Here is a 12,010-nt window from a genome sequence, read left to right on the forward strand (position 1 = left end):
TGATTCTGATGAAACAGTATTGTCTTTCATCGAACAGTATGTGACATGTGAGATTCCAAGAGAAGGAGGAAATAGAAGCTTGTGACAGCAAGTTTTACGTTTCCAAAGTCACCGCTGTGGAAAGTATTGCAGAAGAAAATACAAGTCTAAAGGAAAATTTTACACCAAATGTCAGGTTGGTTTTCCCCATCCAGTCATTTGTAAAGGAAAAGTAAATTCTTTTTTTTCTTCTGTGAAGCACACTATAACTCGGAAATCTCCAAGAATACCTACAACAGTGTTAAAGTATATCAATGACTACAATCCAGGCATTTTAAAAATGTGCAATGCGAACATGGACATCCAGTATGTTGTGGATAACTCAATTGATGTTGCACGTTATGTTACATCGTACATAACAAAATATGAAAAAACAGAGATGAAACAAATGTGGGAAGAAATTGCACAAGAGAATAGTCTTAGCAAAATATTGTACAGCTTTAGTTTGAAAATGCTTTCCCACCAAGAAATTGGATTGTATGAATGTACAGACCGCTTTTGTTCTTCAAATTTATATTCAAAGTCACGAGTAATCATTTGGGTAAGTTTAGGTCTTGCCTGTAAACGAATTAGAGTGTTGAAATCATTGGAATAAATTGAACAATTAGCAGCAAATGAGCCAAATGAGCCGAAGGACTGAAAGACGTCGCCGAGTGGATGAAGAACAGCCGCCTGAAACTGAACTCAGATAAGACGGAAGTCCTCATCCTGGGATCATCCCCCTCCGCCTGGGACGACTCCTGGTGGCCCCCTGCCCTGGGCACCAGCCCCAAGCCAACGGACCACGCACGAAACCTGAGCTTCATTCTTGACTCCTCCCTCTCGATGACCAAACAAGTCAACGCCGTCTCGTCATCCTGTTTCAACACCCTGCACATGCTCCGAAAGATCTTTCGATGGATCCCCACGAAACCAGGAAGACGGTCACCCAGGCACTCGTCACCAGCCGACTGGACTACGGGAACACCCTCTATGCGGGAACCACAGCCAAACTACAGAAAAGACTCCAGCGCATACAGAACGCCTCCGCACGACTCGTCCTGGACATCCCCCGCCACAACCACATCTCCGCCCACCTGAGAGACCTGCACTGGCTCCCCGTCAGCAAGAGGATCACGTTCAGACTCCTCACCCACGCACACAAGGTTCTCAACGACCTGGGCCCCAAGTACCTCAACAACTGCCTCACTTTCTACACGCCCACCCGCCAGCTGCGATCGACCAGCCTCGCCCTCGCCACCATACCACGCATTCGTAGAGCCACCGCCGGAGGAAGATCCTTCTCCTACCTGGCAGCCAAGACATGGAACTCCCTCCCCATCCACCTACGGCTGACCCAGGACCATCTCTCCTTCAGGAAGCAACTCAAGACCTGGCTTTTCGAGCAGTAACGGACCCCTCCCCCCCAGCGCCTTGAGACCCTAGCGGGTGAGTAGCGCGCTATATAAATTGATTGATTGATTGATTGAAATAGTACAGACATTCTTAAAACTAATATGTTGGACACATACTATCCGAAAATGAGTCAACATCTGGAACAGCTATGTCTGTATGAAGTACTTCAACATTACAGCTTCAAAAGAAATGTTAAAGAGAATTTAAAAGAAGAAAAGTTTGCAGTAGTTGGATGTCATGGTTGTTTAGTAAAATATGCATCTTATAAACCACAAGAAACTTAGTTGTGAAACTCCAGATAAGCGAGAATTTTACTATTTAGCACTTCTGCAGCTGTTTAAAATATGGCGTAGTGAAAGTGAATTACTTGGAGTGTTTGACTGATACGAAGATTCTTTTAATGCTTGTAAAGATAGCATTCGATGTCCAGTTTTCCCTACATATTTAAAAATGTTGAATGATGAAGTTGAACAGGAAAAGAGTATTATTATAGCTGACATAGCTCATGAAAGTTCTCAAGGTAGTCAAAGTAGTGGTCCATGTAGTCAAGATCCTCTTGGAAAAACAATGCTGGAAAATGAAGCAGTGATTGCTATGCATGAAGTTTAAATTAAAATGCAAGGAGGGGGAGAATATAACATTGGACAAGTTAGAAAAACAAGTAAATGTTGAACAGAAAGAAATATATGTGCAAGTGAGAGAAGGGATAGAACATGGTTTGTTGCATGAAAAAAAAGAATGTCTGTGTTCATCTTTTAAACCTCTTCTGATGTACATCAGTGGTCAAGCTGGGACAGGTAAAAAAATTGTAATTAAAGTTTTGATCAGTTATCTTCAAAAAACTACTGGTTCACATTGATGTTGTGTGGTAACAGCTCCAAATGGATTAGCTGCACACAATGTTAAAGGAGTTACTTTGCATAGATTATTGATGTTACCAGTGGAACTTGATGATAAATTAGAATATCAGAAGTTGTCTGGAGAAGCTTCTTATGAAATGTCAAGAGTGCTGAAGAAAATGAAACTTTTAATTATTGATGAGGTGAGCATGGTCTCAAACTTAATGCTTGCTTTTGTACACTTAAGAATGCAACAGATATTAAAAATAGATTACAACGTTCTCTTTTGGGGAAAACATTTAATTGTATTTGGAGATCTGCTACAACTAACCCCTGTAAAAGGAGAACCAGTGTTTAAAACTCTTCTACATGAAGACACTAAGAACTATTTGGGAAGTATTGGAAATGTGAATCTGTGGTTACATTTTGAATATAAAGAACTCACTCAGAATATGCGACAAGCAAGATATGAAGATTATGCAAATATTCTTAAAGATGTAAGAATTGGTGTTCTAAGCAGACATGGTAAACAAGCTTTTCAAAGTCGTCTACTAAAGAACTTGTTTACAAATGAAAACACACCAGCAGAAGTAATGTACAAGAAAATGAAAGAAACAAGTCTATAGCTTGCTTAATGCCTACTGTGGAAGAGTGTTATACATTTAATAGAGAGCTTATAAAATTGGAAAATCAAGAAATAGTTCACATTGAAGCTTTTGATAAAATAGAGCATCAAGGAATAACAATTGTTCTTTCAGAAACACTACAGACTAAGGTGCCGATTCGGATCCTGGAGAAACCGGGTACGAACCGTCGGTCGGAGTGTTTTCTCCGTCCGACTCGTACCCGGGGAAAAAAAATTACAAACATGCAAGTACGATTCGCACGGAAACACCATTTCCGTACGAACTGTAAAAAACACCGACCGATGAAAATATCCATACAAATGTGATCCGGGAAAACGCCGACGTGACGTCGGGACGCATTCCGGCTGCGTTTCACGAACCAGGAAGTACGATTCGAACCGACAGCAGTCCGGACAGCAATATTTTTACGGCACCCAAAAAGTGCCGGAAAAGCTAAGTACGCCGCGTTGCCAGCGGAATAGGGGGCCCGGTACGTGCCGTACCCCCCCCCCAGCCCCCACATGTACGCCCCAAACCCCCCCCCAGCCCCCGCATGTATGCCCGAACCCCCCCCAGCCCCCGCATGTATGCCCCGAACCACCCCCCAGCCCCCGCATGTACGCGCCGAACCCCCACCCATGTATGTACACCCATGTACGTACGCACCGTACCCCCACCCGTGTATGTACACCCGTGTACGTACGCACCGAACCCCCACCCGTGTCTGTACACCCGTGTACGTACGCACCGTACCCCCACCCGTGTATGTACACCCGTATACGTACGTGCCGAACCCCCACCCGTGTCTGTACACCCGTGTACGTACGCACCGTACCCCCACCTGTGTATGTATACCCGTGTACGTACGCACCATACCCCCACCTGTGTATGTACGGCGCGAACCCACACCTCTACGCGCTGGGGGTTCGCGCCGTACATACACGGGTGGGGGTACGGTCCGTACCTATACGGGTGTACATACACGGGTGGGGGTACGGTCCGTACCTACACGGGTGTACATACACGGGTGGGGGTATGGTGCGTACGTACACGGGTGTACATACACGGGTGGGGGTACGGTCCGTGTCTACACGGGTGTACATACACGGGTGGGGTACGGTGCGTACGTACACGGGTGGGGGTTTGGTGCGTACGTACACGGGTGTACATACACGGGTGGGTGTATGGTGCGTACGTACACGGGTGTACATACACGGGTGGGGGTTTGGTGCGTACGTACACTGGTGTGCATACACGGGTGGGGGTACGGTGCGTACATGCGGGGGCGGGGGGGTGTTCGGGCGTACATGTGGGGGCTGGGGGGGGTACGGCGCATACATGCGGGGGCTGGGGGGGTTCGGCGCGTATGCGGGCACATGTCTTCATGGTTCATGGGAGTTCGGTCCAGACGGTGTTTCTTCCATACGGTTGTAAAATCGAAAGGACGGGACTGATCATACTTGCGCGGTCGGACTTCATTTTTCCGATTCGTACGGTAAATCGTCCGGGGATATGTTGGACACTTTTTCCGACCCGAGGACGTGTGGGGGAATTTTCCCAATGCGATTCGTATGGACTTTTTCCCATGCGAATCGTACTTGCCAGTTTGTACGGTACTTGTACGATTCGCACGGAAAAAAATCCGGATACGATTCGTACAGGGAAAATTTTTCCAGGATCGGAATCGGCACCTAAATTGGATTCTTTGGAGAAGTCTGTATCAAAAACTGCTGGCTTACAAAAAAATGTAGGTGTATGTTTAAACTGTCGGGTAATTTTGAAGCCTAATCTGAATGTAGAAGAAGGTTTAGTGAATGGAGCAATGGGGAAATGGGGAAAGTTGTTGATTTTGTGAAATATCAAAAGAGAAATGGAATTGAATTTTTGAAAGTTGAATGTGATCACATTGCAGAGGTAAGACAGATTGCACGTTCTGCCGCATGTTTTTGCCGCATGTTTTTGCATATGCAATAACTATTCACAAATCACAAGGTTTAAGTGTAGATAATGCTTTGGTAAATGTTGGAGAAACTGTGTTTAAAGAGGGAATGGTATATGTTGCATTATCTCGTGTTAGAACGTTGTCTGGTTTGATTTTGATGAGAACAAGGTTAGTGCTGATGTTAATTGTGTAAGAGAATATAATCATTTGATGAGAAGGCTTTATGCTCCCCATTTAGGTGAATATCCAATTTATGAGAAACGTGTTGTGTGTTCAAAACGCAAATATGTTGAAGAGTTAACTATGGTTGAAAAGCAGAAAGAAAATCAACAGAAAAGAAAAGATGTAAAGAAGCAGAAATACAAACAAGTGATGATGTTGTTGGATACCAATTAGAAAATGCTTCTGGTGTCAACTGCTATGGTAATGTCATTCTAAATGTTATATTTTATCTTGAAGATGTTTGTGGTGAAATTATGGAAAGTCAGGAAAAAACGTTATGTTCTGCACTACACTTTATTTCAAGAATTGAGAACTGAAAGAAGAAAGATTCATTTTGTTTCTGGTATTCGCCAACTGTTGGATACATGTACTGGATCTTTAACGTTCAGTGCTAATATACAGCAAGATGCACAAGAATTTCTGATGGTTATGCTTGGAGTACTAGAAGATGAAAGAATTCAGATTGAGAGTTTATTTGGACTCAGTTACAAATGGGAACATAAATGTGAAGAGTGTTTATTATCTTCAAGGACGGTAATTGACAGAGAACGATTTTTATATTTAACAAATACCTGACTGCAAATCTGTACCATTTTCTAAATTAGTAAAAGAAGCTGATCATAAGATGATGTGTTTTCGTTGTAAATCAAGAATGCTATCTGCATTATGCCTACAAAGATATGGAAAATATTTGATTATAATGCTGCAACGCTGTCGACCAAATGGAAGAAAAGTGGAAACCAATATTAACCCCTTCGCTGCCAGGCCTTTTCCCCCTCCTGTGCCACACCCTTTTTTGGCTATTTGGGGTAGTGCGCGCTGAGGCCCCTGTAACTTTTTGACTACATAAGGTATCCACGCCAAAATTGCGTCCTTTTCTTCCAACATCATGGGGATTCTCAAGGTACTCAGGGTTTGTGGATTCCCCTGGAGGGGTCACAGAAATGAGCCAAAATACAGCAAAATTTAGTTTTTGGGGGGAAAAATAGGAAAAACGGGCTGCAAATGAAAGCATCTGGGTTTTTCCCTGCAACTGTTATCAAAAAAGGGCTTGTGGGGCTGAAATCACCATTTTCCCAGCTTTTAGGGGATACCAGACTTTTGTCAGAAACCCAACATTTTTTACACAGTTTTGGCATTTTTCTGGGCCTATTTTTGCTATTTGTTGTGCTTTCGACCTCCTTCCAGTTAATGGTAGAAATGGGTACAAAAGCAATAATGGATCCTGGAAAGCTAGACAAAATTCTGAATTCAGCAAGGGGTCATTTGTGTAGATCCATCAAGTGTTTCTTTATAGAAACTAACAGTTAAATATAGGATAAATTGAAAATTTGTTGAAAAAAAGCCTTTTGTGTCAACGTTTTCACCTGTAACTTCTTCTAATTATGACAGCTCTTTGAAAGCAATATACCATTAGATCCGCTGGACGTTACTGTTGTGGGGATATATAGGACTTGTAGGTTCACCAAGAACCCGACGAACCCAGAGCCAAAAACTGAGCAGCAACTTGCAATTGTTTTTTATTATGTACCGGGTATATATAGTAATTATTCTGTAAAAATGTGTACATGGAAAAATCGGTATGAAAGACACCTATGTATTTCTGAAATGGGAACCAAATATAGAGTTTAGAAACAGTAGATATTTACACATTTCCAAAATTGGAAATACTCATCCTAGCATGAGAATTATCAGTCATTTTTTAGAATGACTTCTTTTTTACACAATGTCTTTCATTTGGAAGGCAGAAATGCATCGAAAGTCAATAGGTAATAACAGTTCCTTTACAAATCTGAATTACCCTAAGTCTCCCGATAAAAATGGTACCTCACTTGTATGGGTAGGCATAGTGCCCACGACAGGAAATGGCTTAAAACCCAACGTGAACACACCACATTTTCACAATGCAAAATTACAATTTTTTAGCAAAGTGCCTAGATGTAGTTTTTATTTATTTTTTTTTATTTTTTTTTTAAACCGTTTATTACAATCTCGAATATATACAGGTATGGGCCTACAACCTTCCGGCCGGCCGCTAAAGTGACAGCAATTAGTGACATATATACAATAAGGCACTTGGCGTTACAGAGACGCTAAAGCAGGAGGTATCAACAACGTGGGCCACATGACTCTGAGCCCACAATACGGTTTCGTTTTATACAACACTAACAACATAAAACCACACCCGCAAGGCAACCCGTGAGCAAGAGTGACAACATATGCTCCTCAAATGGGGGGACCCCAACCATATACTAAAATCGAAGGAGGGGAAGGGAAAGAGGTCCGGGACTGGGAAAACACTGTGCCCGGGATTGGGGGAGGGGGTCATCTAGGGGGACGGAGCTGGTGAAGCAGGAGGCAACAATGGCGGCTCGCAAATACCCCCGCGGTAGGCGTTCCAGGGGCCCCACACCTTCAGCCACGCCCCAGGCTTACCCCGCGCCACATACACAACCTTCTCTCGGAACATGCACCAATCCATGTGTTCTTTCCAGGCCGACACTACCGGGGGCCGCTGGGATCCCCACAGTTGAGCGATGTCACGTTTAGCGATCATATAACCCAGCGTCACCCATCGCGTCTGTGGAACCGAGTAGTCGGTTGGTTCCCACACATTCAGCAGGCATCTCCTTGCTTCAGGCACCAGCACGACATGCGTAACCGCTCGCAGGACCTCATGCACACCACGCCAGAATCGCTCCACCCTCGGACATTCCCACAGAATATGTAAAAAAGTCGCCAATGCACCGCACCCACGCCTACACAGTCCATCCTCGGCATAGCCCATACGCAGAAGCCCTGGCCCCGTCATGTACACCCGGTGAAGTATCTTAAGCTGGACGAAGCGAAGGCGAGCCGGGATGGCCACCTCCTTCGGGGAGGCCACCGCGGAAATCCAGTCCTCGTCGTCCAGCTCCAACCCATCGGCAACCCAAGCCTCGCGGAGCCCAGTCAGTAAGCCCGAGCGGTCATTAATCAACTTCTTGTAGATGAGGGAGATCGTGCTGTCCGGAACGTGGCCATCTAGCACTCTATCCTCCAATGGGGAGGACTCCGGGATGTCGGCCACGTCTGGGAAGACTGAACCCAGAGCGTGACGGACCTGCAGATATCGAAAGTATTCACTGCCCTGCAGCTGAAACTCCGCCTGCAGTGTCTCAAATGTTTTGAATCCTCCCCTCGTCCAGAGGTCCCCCACTGTACTAATGCCTATCGTGTCCCACCTATCGAAGCCCTTCGAGGTCCATAGGGAGCCCAACCTCTCAGACGCATACAACGGTGACGCCCGGGTCAAACGGTCCTTCCATCCCATAGCTGCATTGGCCGCGTGCCATACTCGCACCATGACACGCGTGGGTCCCGTAAGGCGGGAATCGGGCACGCTAGTGTAGAGAGCTCGATTATAATCGCCGCCGGGCAGGAGCATCTTGTCCATTTCAAATGCCGGGTTTAAGGCGGGCCCGTAAAGGCCATGATTAATTGCAGCTAATTGGGAGGCCCAGTAATACCGCTTAATATCCGGGAGGGCAATCCCTCCGTCATACCACGGGAGCATCAACTTTGCCAGGGCTATACGCGGCCTCCCGTCCCAGAACAGGCGGCGCTGCAAACTCTCCACCTCACGGAAGTAACGCGCCGGGACCAGATCCATCGAGTTCTGGAGAGCTTACAAAAGGCGCGGCAAGGACATCATCTTGAACAATGCCGCCCGGCCGAGCGGTGAAAGCGGCAAGCGCCGCCAGCGCGCGACGTCCTCCCTCAAGCGCTGGAGGGGGGGAAGCAAATTCCGCTCGTAGCGGGCCACCGGGTCCAGCGTAATATAGACGCCCAGGTAACGAAACCCCTGCGAGGCAATCTTGATCGAGCAACCCCGCGGGAGAACAGGAGCCTCCCCGGAAAGAACATAGATACAGGATTTAGCCCAGTTGATGACAAGACCTGAGTTGCAGCCGAAGGAGTGCAGAACATCGACCAGGACAATCAGTGATTTACGCGGGGAGGCTAAGTACAACAGGATGTCGTCGGCGTAAAGGGACACGCGGTCCTCATACTCAGGGGTCCAACGGAGACCACGGATAGAAGGGTGCCACCGCAGCCACTCCGCCAGGGGTTCCAAGGCCAGTGCAAACAGGAGCGGCGACAGGGGGCAACCCTGTCGCGTGCCCCGTCCCAGCACGAATGGGGCCGAGACTCGACCATTCACCACCACCTGCGCCAATGGGTCAGAGTACAACAATTTGACCCAGCTGATGAATCCCGGGCCAAATCCAAATTTCGCCAACATCGCCCAGATGTACGGCCACTCGAGCGTGTCGAACGCCATGGTGGCGTCCAAGGACGCCAAGATGGCCGGCTCCCGCACGAATGGAACACGCGCGAGCACCCCGTGCAAGCGCCGCAAGTTAAGAGCCGTGTTGCGATGGGGAATGAAGCCGGACTGGTCTTGGTGGACCAGATCGCCCACCACGCCGACCAGCCGGTTGGCAAGCACCTTGGCGAGGATTTTAGGCTCCGCATTCAAGAGCGAGATCGGCCGATAGGATGTAACACGGTCTCGCGGTCTCCCCTCCTTGTGGATAACCACGATGGTAGCTAGACGTTGGTCCGGCAGGAGGGAGCCCCGCGAGTGGGCCGCAAGGAACATCGCACGGAGGTGAGGTGCCAGTACATCCGGTCGCAGCTTATACAATTCGATAGGAAGGCCATTCGGGCCCATGGCCTTGCCCGAGGCGACCGAGCGTATGGCGAGGGCGATTTCATCCGAGGTGGGAGCGGCATCCAACGAATCCCTGTCCTCCACTGAAAGCGAGGGCAGCGGGATGTCCCGCAGCAGGGCATGGGAGTCCTCCTCCGAGCAGGGAGAGACCGGAGAATATACCTCGCGGAAATAATCCGCGAAGCAAGAAACAATGCCTTCCGGCTCAGTAATTCGTACACCATCCATCCTCTCAATCAGCGGGACCACACGACTAGCTCTCTCCTTCTTATCCAACCACGCAATCAGTTTGCCAGCCTTATCACCCACATCATACAGTCGCCCCTGTTGCTCTCTGCTAAGGCCCCTGGCCGCCTCCGTGACGAGGGCCCTATAGGCCGCCTGTTTAAGGCGTAGAACATGCAGCGCCGCGTCAGTCACCCCACTCCCCAGATCCCCCTCCAATTCGGTAATTTCGGCCTCCACCCGGGTCACCTCCTCCTGTGCGCGCCTGCGGGCATGGGAGATAAAGGAGAGGGCCTCCCCTCTGAGAACTGTTTTAAAGGCTTCCCACAGGGAGATAGCCGACGGAACGGACCCCACATTCTCCTCAAAATACCGTTGCAATGATTTAATCAGGTAAGCGCGAATAGTGGGGTCACGCAGGTACCAAGCATTGATTGGGGCTACCCTGCCCTCTCCCCTCGGGAAGACACCCAAGTGCAACAGGAGCGGGGAATGATCTGAAATACCCCGCGCCAGATGGCGCACCTCTCCCACCCTCCCAGCATAGGCCGCAGGGACAAGGACATAATCAAGCCGCGAGAGGCTACCATGGGCACCCGAATGGAAGGTGTACTGCAGCTGGGTGGGATGCTTTAAACGCCAGCAGTCCACCAATCCCAGTGTGTCCAAAAGGCCCGCTAACCACGCCTGTGCCCGGGGGAGGTCCCTAGGGGGATGACGATCCATAGTCCCAGAAGCCACCGCATTGAAATCCCCCCCAACCACCAGAAGCCCCCCCGGGAGGTCAAGAAGGAGGCGTCCCAGATCTGCAAAGGTGGTGGACTGTAGCCCCGGTGGGACGTACACAGAGACAAAGACAACTACCCTGCCCTCCATCCTCCCCACCAAGACAGTGTAGCGTCCCCTCTCATCATGGCGCACCTCGTCTATTTCTAGCGGGAGCGAGGTCTTGATCAAGATGCCCACCCCCCGCGAGCCTGATGTGAAGCCCGAGTGGGCCACCAAGCGAAAGCCACGGCGATTCATGGCACAAAAGGAGTTACCAATAAGGTGTGTCTCCTGCAGAAAGACCACATCAGGCGAAATCCGTTTCAAATACTGCAGGACCACACCCCGCTTGATCCTATCACCCAGTCCGTTAACATTCCAGGACAACAAAGTCAAATCCCTACCCCCCATCACATAACGAAGCCATCATTTGTCCCCCCCAGAGCATCTCAAAAACAACAATACAATAACGGGTTTGCCTTGCGGTAGAAACGAACCACACCCCACCCCAACCCACCCAACCCAACAGAACTCCCCCCACCCTGCACCCCTGCATGAGCCCAAACAGCCCCCCCAAAGTGCAGTGTGCCTGTCGCCCCATAGATAAGAAAACTAACTAGTCCCCCAGAGGAGGAGGGAGATCCCCCAAGAGACCCCACACGACCTCCACAGGAGGGGAACTTACCCTAACAGTCAATAGTGACAACAACGCAGTCCAGAGCAAGGCCTACCATTAGTCCCTCAGTCCTGATCCGGCGGGCCTTCCCCACCAACCGCACCCCCCCACCCCCCCGGTCCCGATCTCCGGGCAAAGTGTCTAGTCAGTCCCCGGCCACATCGGGTCGATCAAAAAAGTGCGTGTGGCCATCCACCTCCACTCTCAGCTTAGCTGGAAAAAGCATCGCATATTTGAGATTCAGGTCCCTTAGGCGACGTTTAACACCGAGAAAGCTCAGTCTCTGCTTTTGGACTGCCGGAGTGAAGTCAGGATAGAAATTGATGTCCATATTGTCAAGTTTGACCGGCCCTTGTAGCCTGGAAGTCTGTAGGATAGCGTCTCTGTCCCGAAAATTGAAGATCCGGGCGATGAGAGGCCTCGGAGGGGCTCCAACCTTAGGCCTACCCCCGGGGACCCTGTGGGCACGCTCCACCGCAAAGAATTTACTCAGCCCCCGAGGCTGGAGATGGGTGAGAACCAGGTCCTCAACAAATAGATCCGCTGCCTCCGCCTCGCGTC

The sequence above is a fragment of the Triturus cristatus genome, chromosome 3_1, assembly GCF_964204655.1.
Source record: "Triturus cristatus chromosome 3_1, aTriCri1.1, whole genome shotgun sequence".
Lineage (NCBI taxonomy): Eukaryota > Metazoa > Chordata > Amphibia > Caudata > Salamandridae > Triturus > Triturus cristatus.